The following is a 9,341-nucleotide window of genomic DNA, read 5'->3' as shown; positions in this document are numbered from 1 at the left end:
GACAAGGAGGAAGGGAGAGAGATTGTTATGGGATGTGTGGGTCATGGATTTCTGGTCTCTAGTTAAGTCCACTGGGACACTAATGGGAGATTAACATCTTTTCAAAATCTCTTCAAAATATTCTAAGTAGGCAAACTGACATCACCTAAGGGACATCTCTCAATTTTTGCACTCTTCAATAGTTAATCCTTAAGAATTCTTTTCTTTGGCAGATAAAAGTCTGTTTTATGGAACAACTGATCTGTGTTTTTGCTGAGGTCACTATGTACTGATAAAAGAGAGAGAGTTTATTTCTTGGCCTCTTCCTCCTTGGACAGAGTCTTGATGATTTCTTCCTTCTTGGCCTGGAGCTGCTCTTCACAGCGCTTGTGTGCCTCCTTGGTCTTAGATCAAAAATACAGAACGCTTCATGAATTTGCATGTCATCCTTACGCAGGGGCCAGGCTAATCTTTTCTGCATAGTTCCAATTTTAGTAGGTATGCTGCCGAACTGAGCACAAGGTTTTAATTTAAGAAAATGGAGAAGAAATGATCCTGAGATATACAGAAACTTTTCTAAAGTCGCTTATAGTATATTATAGGGATTCTATTAGCAAATGAATTTGCTAATGATTCCAGTTGTCCTATATTTTCACAAGCTATATAAATGCAATTATGATTGGGTACTGTAGAATTATCCTCTTAATTAGAAAGGAAAGGTAGAAGGGAGAGATATTAGGAACTTTAAAAAACCATTATCAGTTTCTCATCAAGGGCGAACATCCTTCATTCTACTGCAGAGTTAGGATTAGCTTCAGCTCCCTCCAGTCAACTATAGCGGAACAGTTTCTAAATCAATCTTTTATCACAATTGCCATCACAGGTTCTCATCACTTTCTTCCTGTGCTGGTCAAATAATTTTTCTGGTTCTACTCTTTCCCTAATTTATCTGTCTTCATGATGTCCCAAAGATAATTTTCTAAAATAATAATGATAGCTTTTGCTTAAAACGGTGGCTTGAACTCAATTGTTAAGCTCTATTCTTCACTCAAAATCTTCTATACAGGCCTCAAGTGAGTTTAGAAAATGTATAACCACCTCTATGGAGAGGTGATAATAGCAAAAAGTTGAAAGCAAAATGTTGGTATATGGCAACAAATCAAAATATTGGTAGGTCAAAAACAAACAGGAGGAGGTAATTTGATGTGGCTGGAGGAAACAGAACTATATGAGGAGTGCAATAAATGGTACGGTATTTGTTACTGCATGACCCTACCTTCTAGAATTAATTTAAAAAAGAAAAACTTACATCAAATCTTACCAAAATGACTTACATGAATACCATATATAAGTAGAAAAATTCTTAAAGCCTTCAGAGAAAAAAAATATAGTTTATAAGGAATAATACTTGACAATATCAGAGGTAAAAGATACAGAATTCTTCCTGAAAGAGAGAAATAGATACTACAAAGACTAAGGTATCCGCATGGCTCAGACTTCTCCCCATCAACACTGAAATGTAGGAAGAGATGTCTTCAGAATTCTGATAGAAAGTATTTTACACCAAGGCAAACCACAATTTGAAGTATGAAGTACTTTCCCATGCAGTATTCTCAGAGGACCCTGGAGTACAACCAAATAAAAACAAATGAAAATACCAAGAAAAAGGAAGAGACACAACACAAGAAACTGGAGAATAAAAAAGCAAGACACAGAGGGAATCTAGCTAGTTCCAGGCAGTTCGGGTTTACACTTGTTCTGATATAATTTTAATAAAACATTGTTGTCACTCTCAAGTATGTCCTAGTTTATATGATAAAATATAAAATCACAAAGGTATTACAAGAAAAGCTCAGCCAGTCCAGATTGGAGCAGAAAGTTAGAGGCCTTCAGGTAGGATGTCTCCCAGGAGAAAAGAGAGAGAGAGAGAGAGAGAGAGAAACTGATGTGCTGCCCTTACAAGAGAAGTTTTATAGTTTTTTTTCTTGTTGTTCAATCAGGTAGAGAGCCTATTGAGACAAAAAAAAAAAAAGAAAAGCTTTCAAAAAAGAAAGGACATGTAATTGTAGTACAGTGGTTCAGCTATAGAGGATATGTACAGTCATGTGATATAATCACAAGTGACTATTAATTCTAAGAAATTACAATTTAGTTAGAGTGGAAGTATTGCAGGAGGAGGCATATATGTAAGAGAGCTTCCTCTTCATATACCTTTTTTAGGAAGCTATGAAAACCGATACTGAAAAATATAGATCAGCACCATAAATACGTTATCCAGAATGATTGAGTTAAATATTGAAAGAAACACGAAAGAGCAGAAGTGATTGACCTCCAGAAGCGGGACTCAGTGATGGCAAAGAGTAGAGCAATGGGACATTGATTTTCATTATTCTCATTTCAGACGGTGGGCAGAAGATAATTAGTTAAAAATAAATAGTAAGTTAAGAAACTTGATTTTTTTCTTATTAAGAAATAATGTTCAATCTCCTGACATATAACCCAAAGTCCTTAGAAATCTAACTCTGGTTTTGATCCAACCGCTCCCACTCTTCTGCTTTCTATCACACTATACACATGTTGGACACGCACACACACACATGTTTTTTAAAAATATTTCTAATAACTTTTACTTTCTTTCATGTCTTCTAGATGCTTTTATGGGCCCATTCTTTAATTAAGCTACCTCATTTACTCAGAATGCTTTACCACATATTTATTAGATACTCCTTAAGAATAAATTCAAATGTCATTGCCTCTTTGGGCTTTTTCTTAGTCTTGCAGGCAATTAGTCTCATACTCTATGCTGCCACAAGCATTATTTGTAGTTTATTTTATCTTGTTTTCACAACGTCTCATAATTGCTATATATGTGTAAATATATATTCCATGCCCTTCCATGCTGCCCCTCGTCACGCTGTGACATACTGAGAGAGTGTGTTAGAATCCTTTTGCTGCTGTAATAAGTTACCACAAACTTGGTAGTCTAAACAACCTAAATTTATTCGCTTAAAATCTGGAATCCAAAACCATTCTTACTAGGCTAAAGTCAAGGTGTTGATGGGGATGGTATTTTCTGGAGATTTTGAAGGAAGAATCCATTCTCTGCCTTGTTTGGCTTCTAGAAACCATTACATTCTTTGGTTAGTAGGTTAGTGGCTTCTTCCTCCATCTATCTTTCAAACCTAATAGTGAGGCATCTTCCAATCCCTCTCTGCCTCTCTCTGTCTCTCTGTCTCTCTCTGTCTCTGTCTCTGTCTCTCTCTCTCTCTCTCTCACACACACACACACACACACACACACAAGACCTCTGCTTCCACACTCACATCCCCTCTTTCTTTCACTCCCTCACTCGCTGCCGCCCTCTATTAGGCCCTCCCCTATAACTCAGGGTAATCTCCCTTCTTCAAGATCCTTAAGTCAATCACATCTGCCAAGTCCCTTTGCCATGTTTCACCACAGCCCTTGTATATTCAATTCTGTTTTTCTTTTCAGTTATTGTTCTCTTTACTTTTCAGTCTTGGAGATTTGTGATATATCTTCTAGCTCAGATGTTTTTCCCTCAGCCATGTCCAGTGTTCTAATAAGTTCATCAAAGGTCTTCTTCACTTCTACTACAGAGTTTTTGTTTTGTTTTGTTTTGTTTTTTTATCTATCTCTAGTGTATCTTTTTGGTTTCTTTTTAGATTTCCATCTTTTTTCTAACATTGCTCACCTGTTCTTTACTTTATCCATTAGAGCTTTAGCATATTAATCATAGTTATTTTAAATTCCTACTCTGATAATTCCAGTACCCCTGTCATATCTGATGCAGATGCTAGCTTTGTCTCTTCAAATAGTGGTTTTGCCTTTCGACAAGTCTTGTAATTCTCTCTTGATATCTGGATATGATGGACTGGATGAAATAGGCCTTTATTAATGTAGTTGGAGGTATGAAGGGAGGAGAAGCACTCCACAGTTCTAGGACTGGGTTTCAGTGTTTCAGTGAGCCTATGTCTCTGGATTACGAACTTCACAAGTTTTTCTCAGGTTTTTTCTCCCTGCTTAAGTGGGAAAGAATGGCTATAGTATTTCTCCTCCCCTAGAACAGTTAGGCTCTGGTAATACCCCAGAATGTTAGACTCTGATTAAATGGTTTCTCCTGAAGGCAGGTTTTGTTAAGAAGAATGATATGCTCTGCTATATTTCAAAATTCTTCCTGTCTTCTCCCCCTACCAGAAGTGTGAAGAATTTTTCTCTGATATTTACTGTGAGGACTGGATCAAGCTCCTGGAGGTAAATCTCACACATTAAGGATATCATCCTATAACTAGGACTTCATGAAGTCTTTAACTCTCAGATTTGTCCACATTGACTGTGTGGAAGATTTTAACTCCTATCATCTTCAAAACTTAGTTCCATCTCAGAGGATTCTATGGAATGATATGAGCTAAAACATCAAGATTGGACATACAATTCCAAATCCCACTTGGATAAACACCTCAGCAGCATGACTATAAAAGAAGACTTCTAGATGAGATCGTTGAAAACTGACTGAGTAAAGAGGAATAAGCTGCTGGGTTGGGGAGGAAGGTTCTAATCCACAAAGGAAAATCTGCAATTTAAAAATTCTTGACCTGAGCTCTCTATATAGGGCTCAGGAGATTTTATAATTGCTTTTAAATCTTGAGCTAAATATGGTAAATATTAGCATTTTCCAAAGGGGCAGTATCCTTAACATCCACTAGATATACAAATGGGCCTGCACTGCAAACAAACAATAAGCTAACAAAATTCCAAAAAAACGTTTTAAGAAAAAGAGAAAGAGGGAGAGAGAGAGAGAGAGAAAGGGAGAGAGAAAGCTATATAAAGACAAAATCTTTTTTTTTTTTTTTTAGATTTTATTTGTTTATTCATGAGAGACACAGAGAGAGAGGCAGAGACATAGGCAAAGGGAGAAACAGGCTCCCCATGGGGCACTTGATCCCAGAACTCCAGGATCACACTCCAAGCTAAAGGCAGATGCTCAACCACTGAGTCACCCAGCCAACCCCAACACAAAATCTAAGATGAAGTTTCTTTCCCCCTTATGCTTGTACATTTTATTAATAATCACTTACATAAATCTGTGGAATTGTGTGAGGTAGGAAGGATAATGGTGTCATTTTTACAAATACTTAGCACTTTGACTACAATGGGACTCCCTGAGTCTCAAAAATATATCTCCTGAACGTAGCAAGCTCATTGTAGTAAGTTTATTGCTAGATCTCAAATTTTGTTTTTTGTTGTCATTGATATGATTATTACTATTCTGGTATAGCACACAAACTTGAGTTGTTATTCGTGGAAATTTTAAGATCTAAGTTTATTATGTTATTTTTCATACAAATATGCAAAAATAAAATATAATTGCTACTGATTCAAAGTTATTCCTATGCAAAAATTCCTGTTTATTGAAAATTATAATGCAAATTTAAGTTATGCAGCTCTGCATTGTGCTTCTTTAGTAACTGAGTGCTTTTTTTTGTTGTTTTTTGCTATAAATGTCTACATAAATTAGAATAATTTCTCTATATTTTATCCATAAATGCCTCCATAAAGTGTGACTAATGTTTTTAATGTGATATTACAATGTTAGTACAAAAAAAGAATCCAAGAAAATCCTTGTGAAAGTAAGGAAAATAACTGCCAGAGCTTTAGTGGCAGCCTCTTTCTCGTATTGTCTGAATAACACTTCTGATTCCCCGGCAATGCATTTCCGAGTTATCTGAAGTTACTTCTGTCTGTTCAGAGTACTTAACATTTTTTTTTTTTACTAGACTTTGTCTTCTAATCCTTTTATTGAATCTTTTGTGTCCTTTCCTCATCCTCTCCTTGAATTCTCACAATGGTTTCAAACTCTCGACAGAAGAAGTCTAAAGTTGTTTATAGGCTTGTATCTTCACTGAAATTACAAAGCAGCTCTAAGCCCAGAGATGCAGCACAGAGACAACTGTCCAAGGAGCATAACTGCCACAGAATTGTTGAACTCCTAAAGGAACTGCCTTGAATGAGCAAGTAAATGCACAAATCAGAAATTAGTGCACAGAATTAGTAATACTTAATCTAGCATCATCGGAAAGTGGCTGTTCGATTAATCTATTTATAAGAGTTTGGAGCCCACAGTTCTTGACCTGGTGAGGTATGTATGCCAAGTTTGGGAAAATCCAGCTTTATCTCCGCAGAAAGACAGCAAGCACAATGTACATGAAGCTGAGGAGTTAAGTCACAAATCCAAGGGGGGACTCAAAGTGGCCATGTTGCCACTTGCATATTGGCACGTTCAAACACAGGCTGGGCTTTTCCGGTGCTAACAGAATAAATTACCATTTCTGACTTCTATTCAGACAGGTGAAATAAATACTTCAATTTGGGTTCAGATATGACTCGTGTCAACATGTAAACCAAACTGAACTTTCCTTTCTCCATGAGCCTCTAAAGTTTTCTTTTAGAATCCCTAATTCGGGTGGTGATGTTCTTAGGCCATTTGGATCAGAAAATGAGAATTATCTTCTGCTTCCCTTTCTCCCCACGACCTCATTTCCAACAAATTACCAAATATCATTTCTTTATTTGTCGAACATGTCACATATCCACGCTCTTTGGGCCCCTTCACTGGTGTTACATTAATCCACAATCTTACATCTCACAAGGACTCTGTTTTTTAAGCTTTTTAATCTGCTTTTTCCATATTCTCAGGCTTAAAATTTCCTACTATATATTATGCCTTACAGTCTAATAGATTGAATTAAAGTACATACCTAATTAATAGCATTCACTCCAGTAAAAGCACTTGATCTAGCCACCTATCCATTTTTTTCACTCACTGAAAACAAATAACAAAAAATGAATAAACAAAAATCTGTAGCTCATCTATGTGCTACAAATTTTTTGGATACTGGGGATTAAAAAAGTAAGAAACAGCCTTGTGTGCCTTCAAAATATCTACATTTTAATAGCTTTCCATTGTGAATGGCATCAGTCCTTATCACAGCCTCAAAGAGTCTTCATGATCTGCTTCTTTCTCCCTCCTTGAGGATAATCTTTAGATTCATTGCAAGAATGATTTAATTATTCTTGCAGAGATTCACATTGGAATTTTGCTCATTTGTTTTCAAATAAATCTTTCTTTCTATTCAAAATTCCTTTCCTCTTGGGCGCCTGGGTGGCTCAGTGGTTGAGCGTCTGCCTTCGGCCCAGGGCGTGATCCCAGGGTCCTGGGATAGACTCCCACGTCAGGCTCCCTGCATGGAGCCTGCTTCTCCCTCTGCCTGTTTCTCTGCCTCTCTCTCTCTCTGTCTCTCATGAATAAATAGAATCTTCAAAAAAATGCACTTCTTCTATTCTTGATCATTATTTCTTCATAATGCTCCTTACTTTGTAAAGAGTAAATCCCTCATTTTTCCTAATACAGACTTCTGACCTCATCTTTCCCTAACTCAGACTTCCTCTATATGATCTATTATTTTCTTAGACATATTTTTAATTGTATTTGGCAAGTTATTGTTATTCGTTCTTTCTTACATCTACCCTCCCTAATAGATGGTGAGAAATTAGTTTTTTTAGGGGAAATTCTGTTTTATATTTCACTTCCTCGCATTTACCAAAGTGCCTAGGATATTGAACGTAGTTGAAATACATGAATGAATTTAATTTTTAAGCTGAGATATTGTCCCAGTTTCCTATTCCAATCCATTTAATAGTGCTCAGCTTACCAAATACTTATGAAGAGTGTCTGATATGCTCAAAAGTATATTAATTTGTTCATTGTAGCAAAGGCAGATAGAAGTGCAGATGGTCCTTTCCTCCTAGTGCTTTCTCTTATGGTCAGATAGGGCATGCTGAAAATTCTAATGAATTAAGATTTCACAGAATTTTAAACTTGGAAACATTCTACTCTATGGGAAAGTTTTCATTAGAAAAAACAAACAATATCCTATAATTTTAAAATATATTTTATATATTATTTTTAGAATATGCCATCACGGCAAGAAATTACAAAACTTAATTAACAAGATCAATATTTAAATATCAATATCATATCTACTAAAATTGAAGGAGGTAGTCACAGAATTGTTGGAAATTCTGTTCTTTCAAAACCTATGCACACATAACAATCATGGCCGCAAAATTACTTTTTCTCAACTTTGTAAAGTTTTGGGGTTACATGCCTTGATTTTCAGTCTCCCAGTTTCCCAGGCTAGCATGATATATGCTGAACCTTCAAGAGTATCTAGATCAACTCTCAGTTCTTCCTACACAGAGCCACTATCTCTTCTTTGTATCATTTCTGGGCCTGCCCCCTCCCCCTGCACACCAGTGGTTCTTTCTCTCTTTGCTTCCAATATTCAGGAACCACATACCATGTAGATGACTATGTCAATCTTATTTCCTTCCCATAAAGGACATACATGAGGCTTTTTAGCCTCTCTGACATCCCCAGAAGAATGGAAACTATTCTTACAAGGTTCACACTCTTGTTTTTATGCTCCATTGGCCCTCCAAAGACATATATACCCACTCTGTTATCCAACTTCATAGCACTCTATATTTCTTTCCTGTATTATTGGACTGGTAACATTTATTTCTTTCAAAGATTACATGGATTTCCTCCAGGGCCCTATTGCATATGCCTGAAAAAGGATGATTGCTATTTGGAGGCAATATTATTGCTAACCAGAGAGTTAAAGATTTCTCCGTTTTTAATCTCCAAATTTATTCCACATTTTGTGACAGACAAATTAGACTTTAGCCCCAATGGCAGAGCTCCTCTTGGGAATAGTGTAGTGTCTAGCAGATTTTAAATGTCAGTGGAAAGTTCACCAGAATAGTCTCCGACATGTTTCTTCAAGCACTGAGTTTGGACAGAAGGTAAAGTCAATGTCAAATGTCTTTTTTTCACAGACTTCATTCAAAACTGGGGCAGGTTTGTATAATAAGGAAAGAAATAGAGGAGACTGGCGGGCAAGGGATGCTTAAAGCATTTTTGCTTGAGCACTTGGTAGTATGAATCCTTGGCTTTTCACCCTAAGGACCCCTCAGTTGCACATTAATAATAGATTAAGTAGTGCTGGATTTTAGGACAAATTTTTTATTCAGCTCACTGAAAATGGGGCTGTAAGCCAAGTGAAATTAAAAGATGCCTTTTATAAATTTAAGAATTTTCTGTATTTCCAAGGAAGTAAAATAGCCTGAACGTAGAGATATTACAGACTAATGTTCTTAACGTCTTTGAAGTAAACAAAAGTTTCCCTAAGAAACACCATTAAAATATCTGTCATCAGCAAGGTAGGCCTGAAGAAAAGGTAGTGGGAAGAAGGGTTGATTCTTGTCTTTCAAATAATTTA

The 9,341-nt window shown here is 36.4% G+C and overlaps 1 non-coding gene across 1 annotated transcript; it reads right to left on the bottom strand.

The window, feature by feature from the left end:
• Positions 1–391: 391 nt before the first annotated feature.
• On the bottom strand, positions 392–498 carry LOC129504441 (U6 spliceosomal RNA). Its single transcript, XR_008663360.1, has one exon. It is a non-coding gene; the product is annotated as a U6 spliceosomal RNA (small nuclear RNA).
• Between the last annotated feature and the right edge of the window lie 8,843 nt (positions 499–9,341).

Source organism: Nyctereutes procyonoides, unplaced genomic scaffold, assembly GCF_905146905.1.
Source record: "Nyctereutes procyonoides isolate TBG_1078 unplaced genomic scaffold, NYPRO_anot_genome, whole genome shotgun sequence".
NCBI lineage: Eukaryota > Metazoa > Chordata > Mammalia > Carnivora > Canidae > Nyctereutes > Nyctereutes procyonoides.
Note: the sequence above shows the minus strand (reverse complement) of the source record. Positions and strands in the feature narration are given on the sequence as shown.